Genomic DNA, 18063 nt, shown 5'->3' on the forward strand with positions numbered 1-18063 from the left:
TGTTTCGGCCTTCATTTCGGGTTCATATTGATAGGACAGAGCCTCACCCGGTTGATTTTTGTGTATGTCATCCATTACAGCAAAAAAACCCCGTAAAATAGGCTTTAAATGTGTTGTAACACAGTCAATCACAAAGTATATTGTATTGTTGTTTTGACTGCTCACCAGCCAATGACGTCACTACCGCTCGAGATAATTTTATCAAAATTTTATCCAAGATGGCGCAATTAATAAAACTTTTGCTGCAAATTTCTCAGCAACAAAATATTTTTGAGAAAAAATTTTTCTATTTTAGTTGTTAGACATCACAAAGGTTCAAAAATATGCCATAAAAATTTTCGTTGCCAATGTCCTTTAAACAATCAAATGAAACAAAACTTCTACAATCTGATATTGTGAATTTTCATGTATAAGACCAACTCTTAATTATGGAGCTAAGGTTTTTTTTAACAAACTCCCAAAATACTAAGGAAACGGTAATAAAATTCAAACATGTTAATAAAAACAATAAAAATCATAAGGCCGTATCTTTGCTTTACATAACAATAAACTTTTAATGTTTTGAATTAAGTTGCACAAAATAATTTGCCACGTATCAACTCAAAGGACGTAACCATTTGACGCTTAACTTATCAGAACGTTAAGAAATCTGAAAGATCGAATGTTCAAAGCCTCAATCGTCGACCAGTAAAAGGTTTGTAAGACAAAAGACAAAGAATTATCATGTGTGTTAACGATGTATAAATGAGATCTTACATAGAAGTTGTTCGTCAAATATAATTAATACACTTTTAATAAATATTAGTCTCAACCTAGTACTACCCATATTACATCATAGATCCCTGTAGCAACTTGCGATCCTGTTGTTGTATACAAACTAAACAAAGCTACAAATACAAACAATTTGCTTACCAAAAAATCACTGTCATCTGAAGGAAGGCGTGTTTATCATAATGTGCTTGCTTGCTAAGGAATTTAAATTGCTTGTTAGCATGCAATTATAGTTATCTTTGGGTGCGGATAGTATATTTATAAAATATGTGTATTTCATTATACTTGTGATGATATGAAATGACTTTTATGAATCAGGAAGAAAATTTGGTTTGAAATTGCAAATGACTCATGCATGCCATCGTTGAGTATTTTAAACATTTAGTCGTTTTGTCGTTTTGTGACGTTGCAATTCATACAACAATAACGTCAATTATCTTTCGTCGAACTGTTGACGCTAAGGTGATACATGAAAATTCATAGCATTAAATAAATATAACTAAAATCTTTGATTTCCGATTTGTAAACAGAGCTTTTGGACCACATTGTGGTGTACAGCAGATATTCTTATATAATGATGCCACGTTTGAGGCTCTTCTCGTTAAAATTAGACCGATTAACTAATTATAAACTAATTATTCAATTCAATTACAGTAATGAACATTTTTATATTCTGGGTGTAGCATCTTTTTGACTTGTGATTTTGATAAACTTAACTTTTGCCACCTTACGAATCAATTCAGATTACCAGAAACAGCTTGTAGTTAAATATACCTAAAAGATACAACCAAACATTGAACTTGATGGTAACAAATCTGTATAATTTCTACAAGACTACAACAAGAATTCTCTATCACCTTCCTTCACTTGATTTATCAGAATATAATGAAATGTCACCTTATCCAACTGTGAGTTTTACTTTTCCCAACATTAGAAAACAAACGCATATTTTAGATAAGACTTAGTCTATTTTACGAAATGAAGATCTTGTAAAATACAGTATATATTGAGAGACAAAATACAGAGGTCATTCGTTTACGAATGACAAACAAGAATAACAGTAGGGTCCAGGCCCCTTATTAATCAACGATTATCCCATTATGCTCTATCCCCTTAAGTCTTTTCCAGCATAGGAAAACGTAATATAAAGTTGTTCTTTGGTATTTGTTCATCCTCTCAATTTTCTAACAGCCCTTTCTTGTTGAAATCGAGTAATCTGCGTAGTGCTAGTGTTGCTTTCTTGCTACGCTTTGTGGTCGCTGGTGTAGGTTCTCTGGCATCCTCAGGTATCTTGGTTGCGTTTGATGAAGTTCTATCTGCGGTGCGGTATCTATGTTCGGTAGTGGTGCTGGCTCCAGGGTATCAGTCTGTGTCGTCGGTCCTAGACGTGGGAATGACGATGTTGGTTTTCTGTTGGCTGGTGTCAATTTGCTGGGAGTAAGGTTCTCCATTGACACTTTTGGTATCAGCAGCAGGTCCGTATCAATAGTACATTTAGGTGGCCGCTCTTGTACAGGTGTGAAATGCCGGAGAAATTTTTCTGTTTCTTAGTGTAATTCTGTTGGATCCGTCGACTTTGACGCGGTATTGATCGTGTTGAAGAACTTCGATGACTGTTCCAGTCTTGTCCCATTTCGTAGGGTACGGTCCTGTTTGGTTCTGTATTCTTACGTGATGTCCAGTGGACAGAGGTGGTAATCTTCTTGTGTGTTCTGACCAACGTTCCGCCGCTCTCATGTGCCGGTTTCGTAAAGCCTCCTCTCGAGCATCGAGTGTTTCGCTCCAGGTTGCGTGTTGCTTATAACGGCCGGGGGGAATTGGTATGAAGTCCTTAATAGGTCTACCAAAGACGCATTGTGGGGGTGATAATTTCGTATCAGTATCGGGCGTGTTACGATATTGTAGAACAGCAATTTGTAAGGCGTTTGTGTTGAGGCTACCGGTGGGGCCGGTATTGCTCGTGATGAGACGTTTCACAGTTTCAACTGCAACCTCCGCGCGACAATTTGAGTGCGGAAATGCAACGGAGGCGAGGCGGTGGTGTACTCCCCATTATTTGAGGTATTTTGACGGTGGTGAATGGTGGTCCATCCTCAGTAGCGCATTCGTCTGGCATCCCAAAGGTGGTTTCGCACAATCTGTGCGAAGTGCTGGTTCACTTTTCTAAAACTTCACACTAACGATGCGACTGTATTTTTAACACTTCAATAAGATATTTACAGTGTTGTGCACGATTTTACGTTCCAAGCGTTGGTTCTTCGCGATACGGAATGATTAAATGGATCTCGATAAGATTACGGACAACCGTCAATCCTAGAACTGCGTTTTCGAAATTTATTGCCTTCTGCAATACGACTCTATATCATCAAATTTGTATGACCAATTCATACACCAATAACGTCAACTTTTCCGAACCCCTAAACCAACGCTTGCAAGCTATATTTATGTATCATTATTCGAAAGTGGTTTTTGGGCGTTTACATATGACGCGCAACTTCGCCATTCCGTTTCTCCCTACATCCTACCACAATGACGCATTGCGGCGAGGAAGTGTTCTCTTAACATATCTATACTGTTTTACATCAATTTAATATCCTTTATATCTTATAATCTATAATAAGACACAGTCACACTCTACATAATTTAACATGACAACTTACAACACACTCCCCACCTTGATTAGTCCCACTAATCAAGCATACTCTGTGTCTTCCATACGGAATCAAGAGCAGCGGCTCTCTTGCGTCTACCCTCATGTTTTGCCTCCCTTCCTCTTAGCTTTTTTTCATTCTCTTTTCGCTCACATTCCCTTTCGTCGTGCTTTAACTCGGTCGGAAAGAGCTTTTGGACGGAACGATTGATGTGAATGACTTTCCGTTCTTAACTAGCCTGATCTTAGCGCCTCTTACCACCCCATCTCTCCCTAAAAACAACTCCTCTATTACACCTGTCTTCCAAATTCCTCTTTTGACATTATCCTCATAAACAGTCACGACATCTCCCTTCTCTACTACCCTAATGGCATTGTCCTTGTCCTGCTTATGAAACTCTCTTAAACCAACCAAATACTCTACAGAAATGCATTTTTTTTACTCAAATACTGATACCGTTTTTTACAGTAACCCTCATCAGACTCCTCTTCACCAGACCCATCGTCTGGCATGGACAAAAAACTTCTTCCCGTCACCAAATGCGACGGAGTTAGTGGTTCACTACCCACCTCGTCGTTCGTATACGTCAATGGCCTAGAACTTAGTGTTGCCTCAACTTCTATCATCACTTTCAGTAGTTCTTCAAATGTCAATCTAGCATTTCCTAGTACCTTCTTCAAGCACCTCTTCACTGACCTAGCCATCCTTTCAAAAAATCCACCCCACCAGGGAGCTCTTTCTAGGTTGAATTTCCACTCTATCCTATTGTTTCCCAAATACCCTTGCACACTTGCATTATTATAGAGGTTTTCTAAAGTCTTGACTGTTGCTTTGAATGTTTTCGCATTGTCCGATACCATTAATGATGGGGTCCCCCTTCTAGCTGAAAATCGTGTAAGGCATCTCATGAATTCATCCGCAGACAAATCTTTAACTAAGTCTAAATGTATGGCCTAGTTACGCAACAGGAAAACAATGCGATGTATACTTTGTCTGTCCCTCCTGATGTATTGTTCAATTACGGTGGTCCAGCAAAATCTACCCCTGTCTTCGAAAATGGTTCCGCTTGCTCTACTCTGAATGCCGGAAGGTTTGCTTCGTTAGGTCTATTATATGGTTTACCCTCTACTTTTTTACACACTACACATTTGTTGAGAATTGATTTTACCTTCTGTCTGCCTTGTGGAATCCAGAACCTTGACCTTATCTCTGCTAAAGTTGCCATAACTCCGCTATGATGTACCTTTTTGTGGCAATGCTCAAGTATTAATTCCGTCAATCTACCTTCCTTTGGTAATAAGATTGGAAACTTCGTTTCCTCTTCCAAGTCTGATTCTGCTAGCCTACCCTGACATTTTAGTAACCCCTCATCTTTTACTACCTTGAGTTGTACCTCTAACTGCTTGAACTTATCCTCCTTCTTTAGCCTGTCTTGTGAAGCCTTCAACCAAAGTTTTTCTGCTTTACTCATCTCCTGACTCCCTAATTCTGTGAAGGTTAAATCTTCATGTTTCCCTCTGATCCTAGCGATAAAATTCCTGACAAATCGTGTGACCAATGCCGTTACCCGAAATAACTTCTCAACCCTACTGTACCTCTCTCTAGAGATCACGTTCGGAATACCTATTTCTTCGTTAGTATCTACTACTAACAGTGCCGTTCGCTTTTCTTCGTCTTTACTCTCCTCAGTTACGCCTACCTCTGATTGCAGCCATTCTCTTTGTACACTACTCAGCCACCTTGGTCCTGTCCACCAAAGTGATTCGGCAAATTGCACTATGTGATGCCTAAGCGTAGCGTTGAGTAAAAATGGCGAAGCATTTAATCCAAACACTACTCTGCAAAACCTGTAAATAACAACCTCTAAATTGGCATTAGTCGCATCTCTGACCCACAAAAATCTTAAATGTCCCTGTCTGCTTTGTCTACTTCTACGTTCAAAAATGCTTTCTCTATGTCTCCTACCAAGGCCACTCTGTTCTCCCTAAATATGATTAATATATCAAACAACAACGGTGTTAATGATAGTCCTACATGAAGACAGTCATTCAAAGAAGTCCCTTTCTTACCCTCCTTTGATGATGCATCATACACTATTCTTAACTTAGTTGTTTTGGCTTCTTTACGTATAACCGCTTGATGAACGAAGATAATGAACATTCATCCATGGTTCTGACTCGTCAACCCTTTCAATGACTCCCATTTTTAGTTGATCCCTGATAATTTTATCATATTCCTTTAACAAATCAGGCTCATTTGACAAGCGCTTAGATAGATAGATAGATAGATAGATGATTTATTTCTTAAAACTGGCAGCCATATTGCTGAAATACGTTTAAGATTACATATAATTCATATATAAATAAATTAACTAAATTACATCTTCAATGAGTTATAAGTTATAAAACTATTTCTAAAACGTTTGGTATTAAAGTTAGTATTAAATGAAGATTGAGTCCTAAGTTCCATAGTTGAACGTTCTAAACGAGGAGGCAAAAGGTCATGAAGCTTATGTGAGGTATCTGCTACTATCTTCTGAAACAACGCTGTTGTTATATCATTCCTCCTTTCGCTAAGGCGTTGCAAATTAGTAAACTGCAGAGCGTTTTCATATTCTTGATGAGGCAGGATTATTTTTAATGCTCGCTTTTGGACTGACTCTAGGTCATCTGACAAATACAATGTCAGACTATTGTGGAACACTGGGCAAGCATACTCCAGGACAGGTCTTATACACGTTTTGTAAAATTGGAGCAATTCCTTGACTCCGATATTTGCTCGTTTTAGTTGAATAAGATAATAGAGGCGTTTACGGCATTTCTTAATTATTTCATTTACGTGGATGTTCCACTTAAGGTTACAGGCTATAACCAATCCCAAAACTTTCGCGTGTCGGACAATATCCAGTGTAATGTCATTGATGGTGATTGGTTGAAGGTCATTGGTATTAGATCCAAAACAAATTCGCATCTCTTTACATTTGGTTTCATTTAACTGGAACTTATTACGCGAGATGCTGTTCGCTAATGTGTCCATTTGGTTTTGTAAGTTACTTGTTTCATCTTTCTCAATTACTTCACTAACAGTGGTATCGTCCACGAATTTTCACATTTCATTATTTGGTAATTTGAGATCGTTAATCATTATCAAAATAGCCAAGGCCCCAATTTTGTGCCCTGCGGAACGCCTGCAGGTACGAGTTTCCACTCTGAAAAGCAATCGAATTTCAGCTTTACTCTTTGTTTCCTGAAGGAGAGGAAATCCATAATCCAGTGTAGAACCCATTTTGGTATATCAAATGAACGTAGTTTTCAACCAATAAGTTATGATCAATTAGATCAAAAGCTTTCTTGAAATCCAATAACAGCACACGAACGGCCGCCCGTTACAATCAGTTGCTTTATTCCACGACTGTAACATACTAAGTAAAGCTATAGTTGTGCTTGAATTTGGGATTGCCCCATACTGATTAGAGTCTATCTTCTTAAGTACAGCTGGCTTGACATAATTTTCCACAACAAACTCCTCGGCTACTTTTGATACAATCGCAGTAAGTGATATAGGCCTTAAGTGTTTATTAATATCTCGTACAGGTTTCTGCTTTGGAATTGATTTAATATTTGCTTTTTTCCATGATTCTGGTAACCGGGCCTCTTTAAAGGAGCTGTTATAATATCTGCCACCGGAGCGGCCAATAAATCAGCATTCTCTTTTAGAACCCAGGCGGGAATACCGTCTGGGCCAGTTCTTTCCTTGCGTTAAGAGCTGACAACATCTTGAAAGCAGTAAACTCATTGACTGGTAATAACCTCGGAAAATCGTCATTCTCATTATCAAAGCATAAATGTTGGGGCAGTGGGTTGAAATCTTTCATGGGTGTTAGAAAGGATTCGTTGATCATGTTTGCAATTGCTCAGGAAAATGATCAGAGGGTGTTAGTGCATTATCAATATTTTGCAAGGTTGACATCATATCTTCCTGTGAAGAAACCGACGGTGAAATACCACTTAACTTTTTGATTTCCTTCCACCAACTTGCAGATGAACACGATTTTAAATCCTCTACTTTGTTTTGGTAAAAACGTTTCCGACAAGATTTTCTTTCTTGGTTTACTTGGTTTCTTAATTTCTTGAAAGAGTCAAGGTCTTTTTGTGCAAAAGCTTTTTCCCTTCGGCGGATCAGTTGTTTTAGCGATTTGTTCATCCAAGGAGGCTCATTATTGATCAGCACCTTCTTTTTTGTAGGGAGTAAGAAATCAAGATCAAAGTTAATGATGATCTCTAACATTTTCATTTTGTCATCACTATTTCTCATTTTGTCGTCACTATTTCTTCCTACCCACTGTTCGACATTAACCTCTTCTAAATATTTACCAAAGGCCGAACGTTTGGATGGTCGCAAATCCCTTGACATTACCACTACTTTAGTCCCAGAGTTTTCAGATCTTTTTAATGGTTGCACTTCTACGGTGACATGATCGGATAGTCCAAAGGGAGGACGTTTAATTGGAGGATCGTAAAAATTTTTCAAATTTGTTAAAATCAAATCCAGCTTATTATTGCCACGAGTAGGAAAATTTACGATCTGACGCAAATGGAAACTATTCTTTAGCAGACGAACGTTCAATTTGTTAAAATCGCCCGAGATAATTATCCCACAATTTGGAAATTTTGTTTCAAATGTTTGTAGTGATTCAAAACAAACCTAACCATAATGCTTCGAGCTCATTTGTTAAAAGGTCTTGCAGGATGCTAAAGTTAATTGTATTTCGAATATAGACGCAAACACCACCATGAATGCGTTCACGTCTATCGCGTCTAATTAAATTATATCCAGGTAGCGAAACAATGTTATCATCAATATGACTTTGCAACCAAGTTTCCACGATGCATAGAATATCCACACTTGAACTGGCAATGTACGCATGTAATTCATCGATTTTTGGGGCCAGCGACATGATATTAGACAACATTATGGATGGTACAAATACAATTTGTGATCCACAACGTTTAAAGGATACTCTTGGAATAATAATACAATTGCTTTTGTTATGACCAGACGGTCTGCAACGGGAACGTAAGTTATAATGATCGCTTGGATTAAGAGACGATCTTACTAGTGTAGGTATTGTTCGAACGAACTCAGCGATTGTGTGATAGACAAACAACACTCTAATGTACTATCTTCTTTTCTTTAAAATGTCTTTAACTATAAATTGATCGTGTTGGTGTTGTTGGCTGTCGCCTTTTTTACATAGCACAGGTATTCTCTCCAAGACTTTTGTTGTTCCTCTCTGAATTCTTTCGTCAGACTGAATTCCGTTGGTAATTTCTGTTGATGGGAATAACGATGCTGAAGATGCCAAGAAGTCAACTGGCGATTCTGCAAAGGAACTTGTTGATGGAAGTATTGGTGATAAGGGCGTCGTTGGAACGACTGACGATGAAAAAAATGGGTTTGTTTATGGCCTGGTGCGGTCGAATGTACTCGCTTCATTACTCTATCACTACGTGTGATTTTAAGTCTTTATCTACTTCAGAATTAAAGTTGCTCTGATGTTTTCGTTGATGCTCGGTATTCTTAGAGACAAGTTCGTTGCTAGGAATTTCATTTCTTTGCGCCTGCTGGTTTTGAGTGTTAATCGTTTCGCTGACTTTACAGCTTTGATAATTATTCCACTGCTTGCATTGATATTCATGTAATTGGGACTCAAGTTGATTTAAGCATTTATTACAAGGGAAATCTTTCTGATATTTGCTTTGTTGCTTTCGTCGATACTCAATAAGCTGTTTATCAATTTGAACTTGAGTCGTTCTTCTACTCTTGCAGCCTTGACCTGCTGCAGGATTTTACTGAGTCCTGCACGCCTACGCTTGTCTCGAGATTAGCAGGTTTTGCATTACAAATTAAGGGCACATTGTTTTGCGATGTAGTCGTTTCGTCATTTAAAGGAATTTTTGGTTGAATAGTTGGCGTGGCATGGGACAAAACAAGCACTTCACTTTCCATCTTGTTAAGCGTGACTTTAGATTCAAATTTTCTGTTGTCAATTTGCATATATCTTGCTTGTTTTTAAGTATGACTTGCTTTTGTTCTGAAATTTTTGCCACCATTTTAAACACCGTTAATTCAATTTGATTTTTAAACTCATCAAACTTGTCCTCTAAGGATGTTTCAGTGTCTCCGGCTTGACATGGAGTTGCGCCGATAAGAGATTCCGTTAAATAGTCTTTATTTGTTTGTGAGGAAAGTTTTTGAAAGGAACTATCAATAAAGTCCTGTAACTCCTCGATTGACGACTGGTCAAAAGCCGATACAGGGAAATTTCGCGTTTCATATTTAGCAAGTTCGCCCCGTGTTTCACAGCTTTCACGTATAGTTTGCTCAGCAGATTCATGCTTATTTTCAATATCGGTGTTAATCTTATCTTGCACTTCAGACAAGTTAGCGCTTGAAGACTCCAAGACGCTTATCAACAAATTCTTAAATGATTCTCCGTCCTTTCCATTAAAAGACATTGCACTTAGCTTGCCCGGGTACCAAGTTATAATCAAATCTAAATCGCTGCTAACAAACTTTTTTGATTTGCCTCCGGGCGATTTCCAAATGCCCACCAATCCGACGGTGTTTTCGACAAAATTTCGCAAAGATGTCAGGTCACCTGTCCACTTTAATCGTTGACCATCAAACATCAAAAGGGCTTCTTCTTTTATTAATTTAATCGCATGTATATCTGTTATATCTCGTATGATCCGGCTTATTTCGAGCAAGTCCATTTGAACTTCTACCGCCGCCATATTGTTCACGTTAATTTGCTCTTTCATGCGTGCTAAACTATTGGCATAGTTACTTGGTAAATGCTCATGACCCTGCTTCCACGGCAATTTAACAGAGTACTTATGCCCATTAAACTCAATTTTATCTAACTAGGCTTCCTGCACATCGTCAGTTTCCCTGACCCCAAGTGTTTCTAAATCCCACAACTTGTTCACCTGCCTGTTTATGCTGTTTGTATTCTGCGTTGCAGTCTGCGAAACTAAATTAACATGTGCGTTTTTGACTTTCGAGCTCCCTTTCAGTGGACCGCTTAAAACCCATCCTAAACAAATATCAATCGCAACTCGCTCATCCTTTTTGCCCCTAATTATTTCTCCTTTCTGAAAAGCCCAAAGGTTATCTGCTCCTATTAAAGCATCCACTTCCAAGATCTCCTACTTCAAACTTACATCTGACAAAAACAAATTTTTCAAATGAGAATACTGCTCCTTAGCCACCTGAATATGCTCATATTTTACTGTACAAATACGTGGAACTACTAATGCCTCTAAACGAATTTTGCAATTTCCCTAACTGATGCGACCTCGCATTGACGACCCACGTCATCTTACCTTTATTTGTTCTACCACCAAAGGTGTTGACCTCTAGCCATTCCCGCCTTGCTACATTAAGCTTCGCAACTTGTTTTGCCCTGTTTGTCACGAAAGACTTCTGACATCCCGAGTCAAAAAGCATACGCACTCTCTTCCTATTCTTACCTACAAGAATTACTTGCGCAGTCTGCAAGGCTACCCTAGTCTTTGTACTCACATGCACGTTACTCACATTTACCTGCTCTGTTTTCTCTGCGCTACCACTCTGTTTTTCAGCCTTCTCTTCGTCCCTTTTTCCTTTGTCACATATAGACACATGATGACCCTCCCCACATACAATACATTTAGTACGTGCACGACAATCTTTTGCTAAATGACCTTTCTTTAGACAAACAAAACATCTTTTAAACTTACGAAGAAGTTGCATAAGTTCTGTCCGACTTGTCATCTTCTTGCACTCTTCGTGTTTCTGCTCCCCACTGCAGAAAACTCAAAACAATCGATTTTTGCGGCTGGCAAACACTCTGTTAGCTGTTCCTGGTTCTCGCCGTCTTCTTTGTTGATCTTCGTCCTTCTCCCCAACTGATAAATTGTGGCATTCCCGCAGATCCACTTCGACTTGCAACGTGTCGACAAAATCTTTCATGCCCCACTCTAAGTAGTCTCTTCCCATGGTAATCGTCAGTTTTAATGAGTCCGGTATTTTGTTAGAAGATTGGGCACGACTATCTCGCAATACGTCTCCTCCTTTACACTGAGCGCCTCGAGTCCTCGATAATTCGTTTCCACGGCGTCAAAGAACTTGCGCAGCCTCGTCGTATCATTCTCGTTGTACACGGGCTTTAAGTTCATCATATCATTTACATGTGTCCTTTGCACCATCACTTTGTTCCCGTATCTCCGTTCTAACACTTTCAGGGATTCTGCATAGTTGATCGAAGTCAGAGCAAATCCCGAAATTGCTGACTTGGCCGGCTCCTCCACCAGTCTCCTCAGATAGGTGAATTTGTCGACCTCAGACAAACCGTCGTTGTTGTGAATTGAACATTCAAAGAGTCCCAGAATCCACGCCAATTTTGTATCTTGCGCGAGAACTTTTTCACCTCCAGTTTAGGCAGCTTTACTCTACTGCGTGCTCCACTGGATACTGTACTTGCTGATGTGTTGGCGAGTTCCTCATTTCGCTTGTTTGTCTCTATCGTGCTCAGCGCTTCGTTGATTTCGGCCAACGCGCCCAAAACTTCACAGCTGTATTCCGATGAGCCGTCAATATCTGCCGCAATATCTTCATCATTTTCTAAACAAGCTCTGAATCTCATCGTCCAACTTCGAAATTGTATCTAATTTCTGTACGAGTACAAGCCGCATTTTTTCCAGTTCGACTTTCCCTAAACGGGGCGCATTATCGTTTACCATACTTCTCATCTTGTACAAAACTTTTGTGGCGTACGATTTATGCACACTCCTCGACTGTCGCTTTCTTTTCAGCTCTGACATCGTAAACAACTCTTTATCCTATTTCTGTGTTCTTCTTCAATACTGCTACTATATCCGGCTCGAAGGACAACGTTTCGCACAATCTGTGTGAAGTGCTGGTTCACTGTTCTAAAACTTCACACTAACGATGGGACTGTATTTTGAATATATAATTTTAACACTTCAATAAGATATTTACAGTGTTGTGCACGATTTTACGTTCCAAGCGTTGGTTCTTCGCAACACGGAATGATTAAATTTGATCTCGTTAAGATTACGGACAACCGTCAATCCTAGAATTGCGTTTTCGAAATTGATTGCCTTCTGCAATATGACTCTAATTCATCAAATTTGTATGACCAATTCATACACCAATAACGTCAACTTTTCCGAACTCCCGAACCAACGCTTGCAAGCTATATTTATGTACAATTATTCGGAAGTGGTTTTTGAGCGTTTACATATGACGCGCAACTTTGCCATTCCGCTTCTACCTACATCCTACCGCAATGACGCATTGCGGTGAGGAAGTGTTCTCTTAACATAACTATACTATTTTACATCAATTCAATATCCGTTATATCTTATAATCTATAATATGACACAGTCACACTCTAAATAATTTGACATGACAATTTACCACAACTCCCACTTTATGGTCATACTTCCAAAATATCTTAAAAACGGTATATTTTATTAAAATTTATACTTTCTATTGATCAATTTGTTCCAAATTATAATCAAACTTATGAACAAAACAATAAAAATCATAAAACCATGTCTTTGCTTTACATAACAATCTATTCTTAAGATGTTTTAAATTTCGTGGCACAAAATAATTTTCCACTCATCGACTTGAAAGAAGAATATATGAATCTTAAGTTGTCAGAATTTTAAATCTTTCTAAAAGTTCAACTGTTCAAGGCTACACGCCATTAACCAGTAAAAGGTTTTTAAGACAAAAAACAAAGAATTTTCCTGCACGATTACGACGTATAAATGTGACTTATGGAATCTTGTAAATTCTGTAATTGTAGATAAATCAAACGAAGTTACAATTCCAAACAAGAACAATATGCTTACCAAAAACAAATCACTGCCATCGTAACCAAGGTAAGGCTTTTTTAAAGTATATTTACTTTTTTATGACTCACTACGAAGTACATTTACTTTAAAATCGCAAATGGACTCATGCATGTCATCATTGAATAGTTTAGATATTTAAGTCGTTTTAGAAGTAGAAATATTGATCAGCAAGTGTGTTTATCTTTGTCGTAAACTATAGTATCGCTTGTTCAATTTTGTAAGTCCACATTTTAAATGGGGCTAAAGAATTTTGCTTATCTTTGTGATGTTGCAATTTTCTTTCGTCGATGCCAAGTTGTTGACGCTAAGGTTTGTATGTGCAAATTCATTGCATTTTACAATACAATACATTTGCAATACTAAAGATCTGGTTTTCTATCAACTTGATAACCTTATAAGTACAGCTAGGCAATCAAACAATCCTGCACATCTGTATGAAAGGAAGCATGTATATGTGACGTTATTCTTGTCACGTGTCCTAAGATATGAATATTACAACTTAATAATTCCTTTTAACACTCCCACTTAATAGTTATATTAACAAAACTAACAAATCTTCGTGATAAAAACTTATAACTTATCATTATTCTTTGATTTCAACTAGTCCCAATAGCTTTGTAAAGTTTTGATATTAATCTTTTGAGAGTGTTTTGGTCATTATATCACGAAACATGTCTTCTGTTGGCAACACTTGAAAGAAATGTTGTTATTTTTGACGTGTTATCACACACAGTGATACGACACATCTACAGTGGGTGACCAAAAAAAGTGTCCTCGTAATGAAATATGAGTTTTGTTTGTAAAATTTATGAAATCAAAAAACTGATTAGAAATAATCGTAATTGAAACAACATTTCTAGTAAACGACAATACTTAAGCAATAATTTACAAAAAACCTGTGCATGTGCAGAAATGTTGTCAGTCCTGCAACACTGAAATAATTCGTCATGTTTATATATTGCAACAAAAATCAACACAAACATCAAGCAATTTTTAAAACCAACGCAACGTATATATGAAAATAAAGAAGTCGAATTGCTAAGAGTGACGAACAAGACACCGTCTGCAGATATATCAGAATAAAAAAGGCGAAGGGATCGTGAAATTCGATACATGCTTAAGGCTGGAGTCTGTGTTTGTAATTAGGAAGTTGCACAGAAGTTTCTAGTTTTCTACTCAGTTACTGTGAAGTAAAATACTGAGTTCAAAGTTGAGGTTAACTTGAGGTGGTAATCACGCCTCCTAGAGGTAGAAAAAACAACAGACCACTGAGAGAAGAAATATCTTCATTGCTAAAACCTCAAAGTTAGGTACTCTATCAAAGATTTCTTTTTAAATCTTATTGTTCCAGATTTTAAATGCACGCTTTTGATAATCATGGTAGCTTTGCAAATGTCTTTCGTTGATGCTAAGGTTTATTTATGAAAAGTTTTGTCAAATTAAATTATTAAAAAACTGAAATTTTCTGATTTCGTCATCAATCTGATATTGAATATCTTTATAACTTCATCAAAACAGTTAGGCAATCAAGAATTCTGGACGTCACGTGATACATCAGTAAAAACACAAACTGTGCATCAGCCGTTTCTAACGTCACTTCTGGCATTCAAGACAAAGACAAAACGTATATTTCCATATGAGTTTGGAAGCTCTATAGTTGTCCTTATTCAAGCTAAAGCTTGATTTATTATGTCCTCTGAATGACAGCTCTTTTTTAAACAAATGAAAGATAATGCTGTCAATATTTGTCTTTTTTTCTGCCTTTTATCCACATTATGATGCTTCACAGCTTCTCTTCTTGTGTTTCAGAATAAAACTTCCTGGTTAACATCCTTGTCCATAGTGTTTAACACTTGCAAATTTAAAAAAAAGTAATTTCATTTTTTATGAGTCTCGAAAAAGTTGCAAAATCATGCTTTATTATACATTCGAGTTTACGTAAATGATCCCCTCAAAACGCGTTATTTTATCAACATAGATTAAAATTCTCATTTCATATTAAAATTTATTTAAAATTGTCAGTTATTTGCTTCAGATTTTGCTTAATATTCTAGTGGTTCATGGTCTTAAAATTGATAAAAATTTTACCATTGCCAATCAATTATCGTATATAGCCAAAGAAAAACAAGATCTTTTGTTACAACATGTTGTAAAACAAATATATTTACAAATTCAAGTTCTATTAAATGCGTTAGACTCTATGAAATTAAATAAACATAAACCTTAGTAACTTTAAAAAAGGCTATTAACTTTAACATTATAACATATTCTTAGATACAGATGCATGACATTCACAAATGAGTATGCAAATATTGAAATATATATTCTTATGTCTGTTTTGTAACGCAAGCTTTAAGGTAAAATATCATATTTTTAAAATGTTTCTAAAGGTTGTTTGACAGGATACTGCAGTTGGTAAAAGCTGTAGCATATAGGCTCTCTGTCATTATTAGTTTTCAGGTTCTTTTGTAATTTTAGTACTTTTGGTGAAGTTAAATCAATTAACAAATAAGTTTAATTTTGTCATCATGTAAATTGAGACTTCAATGGAAACTGATAAAGGTTGTATAGAGTTTTGGAATTGCTTGATTTTTATCTAGTTGATATATACAAAATTTTTTAGAGATGGAATCGTCAGGAATAAGAAATCTGTCGTACATTCAGCAAATAATTAATGTGGTACAAAAGGAACTTGCTCAGTTTTCATTAAACAATGGAATTCTCGTTACAAATCAACTAATGGAGAATGGGATGATACAGAGAACAGTGGTAACAAATTTTACACTTTGGAAGCAGGAAGAAAAATAGACCAAAAAACACGACAAAAATATCAGGATGGAGACACAAGTAAGTGGGACTGTACGATATTATTTGATACAATAATTTTTTCAAATTCAATTGGAAAACATCTTGACAAAAAAACAAAGGATGCTGTTCGTGCACTTCGTTGTGAAATAAATAAATACGCACATTGGTATGAAAGGGAATGCTCAGATGATGATTTTAATGAAATAGTCAATATCATTGAAAAATCATTTCAAGACATGAAATTTTCTCTCGATGAAATCATTGAAATAAAAAACCATCGAATTTGTTTTTATTCATTCCAAGTTCTTCCTTCAAAACCTAATCATTTTTTCGTTGAACGCACCGAATTACGAGATAAAATTATAAAAGATCTTGAAAAATTAAGGAATGATAACAATGATAAACTGACCTATTTTTACATCACTGGTAATCCTGGCAGTGGTAAATCTCAACTTGCCAGACAGGTTTGTCAAAAAATATCGTGTGATTGCAAAAATAAAACTTTATTTGTAATGACTCTCGATGGAAAAAATGAGGAATCTCTTTTAAAAACTTACTGTGAACTTGGATACCGTTTAAACTGTGACAAGTACATGATTAAAAGATTTGAAGATGAAAACTGTTCCATTACAGACAAAGTGAAGAATTTGCGATCGTTAGTATCCACACGATTAAAATTCTGGCACAATTGGTTGATCATTGTAGACAACGTGGTACAGCTCAGCAAAATTTCTTCGTTACTTCCCCAAGTTGGTGACCCCATGTGGATAAATGGACAAATCATAGTAACCATCCAGAACACAGATGCCATACCTCAAGACGATGAGTTTAACAAACATATTTCTATCAGAAGTGGAATGAATGATAGGGAAATTTTTCAACTGTTGAAGCATTACACTATTGAACATGCTGATGATCAATTGTTAAATGAAGTATCGCACGCATTAGATCGTCAACCGCTGGCTTTGGCTGCTGCTGGTTATTATGTCAGTCGTATAAACAAAACAAACGGCTCATTTACTTGGAAACAATATTTAAAGAAAATATCTTCAGAAGAAGAAAACTTGGACGCCACTTTTGTTAAATTTAACTTGGTATATCCTAGAAGTATGTTACAAGCTTCACTTTTAGCTGTCAGACAAAATGCTGAAGAGTCCTCAATATTGGCAAATGTTATTAAATTTTTCTCCGTGATATCGTTTGATCCTATACCACGAGACATTATTATTTGTTATGTTCAAAAAATAGATTCCAGACACTCAAAGGAAGATATATGTCTTTGTTTAAAGGACTGCTCATTGTTCTTGCATTCAGAAAATAATGACATTAGTCTACATCGTATTGTTCACAAAGCAATTATTGTTTATCAATCTGAACATTCAAATGAAGAGCTTGAAATGGAAAGTAACGCTGATCAAATATCTAAAGCACTTTACATGTTTAAAGAAAGAGACGACGAAATCAAATTGATGCCACATCTTGAAAAAATTGTTCAAGATTTAAAGATGAACAAGACAAAAATCAACATGAATACTTTACAAGTTTTCCAATATTTTGTTGACAGATTAAGACATTTTGGAAAATACGATCTTGCTCTTGAACTATTGGATAAATTTAAATCAGAAGAATCTAGTTATGACAAAGCTTGGTTGTTTAGTATCTTCGGTCTTTTATACTGTGACACCGGGAAGTATAGCAAAGCTAAATTACATCATCAAAAGGCTCTGCAAATTCGAAAACAATTGTTAGGTCCAAAGCATGTTGATGTTGCTTGGACTTTAAACAATCTTGCCAATGTGCTTGAAAAAACTAGAAACTACAACAATGCTATCGTGCATTACGAAAAGCTCTAGAAATTAGAAAACAATCGTTAGGTCCAAATCATGTTGATGTTGCCACAT

General features: G+C 36.7%; 1 long non-coding RNA gene across 1 annotated transcript; it reads left to right on the top strand.

Annotated features, from left to right (window-relative positions):
- Positions 1-574: 574 nt before the first annotated feature.
- On the top strand, positions 575-16182 carry LOC124448512. Its single transcript, XR_006949086.1, has 3 exons — positions 575-694; positions 13306-13381; positions 15978-16182. It is a non-coding gene; the product is annotated as an uncharacterized LOC124448512 (long non-coding RNA).
- The last annotated feature ends 1881 nt before the right edge of the window (positions 16183-18063 follow it).

The sequence above is a fragment of the Xenia sp. Carnegie-2017 genome, unplaced genomic scaffold (genome assembly GCF_021976095.1).
Source record: "Xenia sp. Carnegie-2017 unplaced genomic scaffold, XeniaSp_v1 HiC_scaffold_23, whole genome shotgun sequence".
Lineage (NCBI taxonomy): Eukaryota > Metazoa > Cnidaria > Anthozoa > Malacalcyonacea > Xeniidae > Xenia > Xenia sp. Carnegie-2017.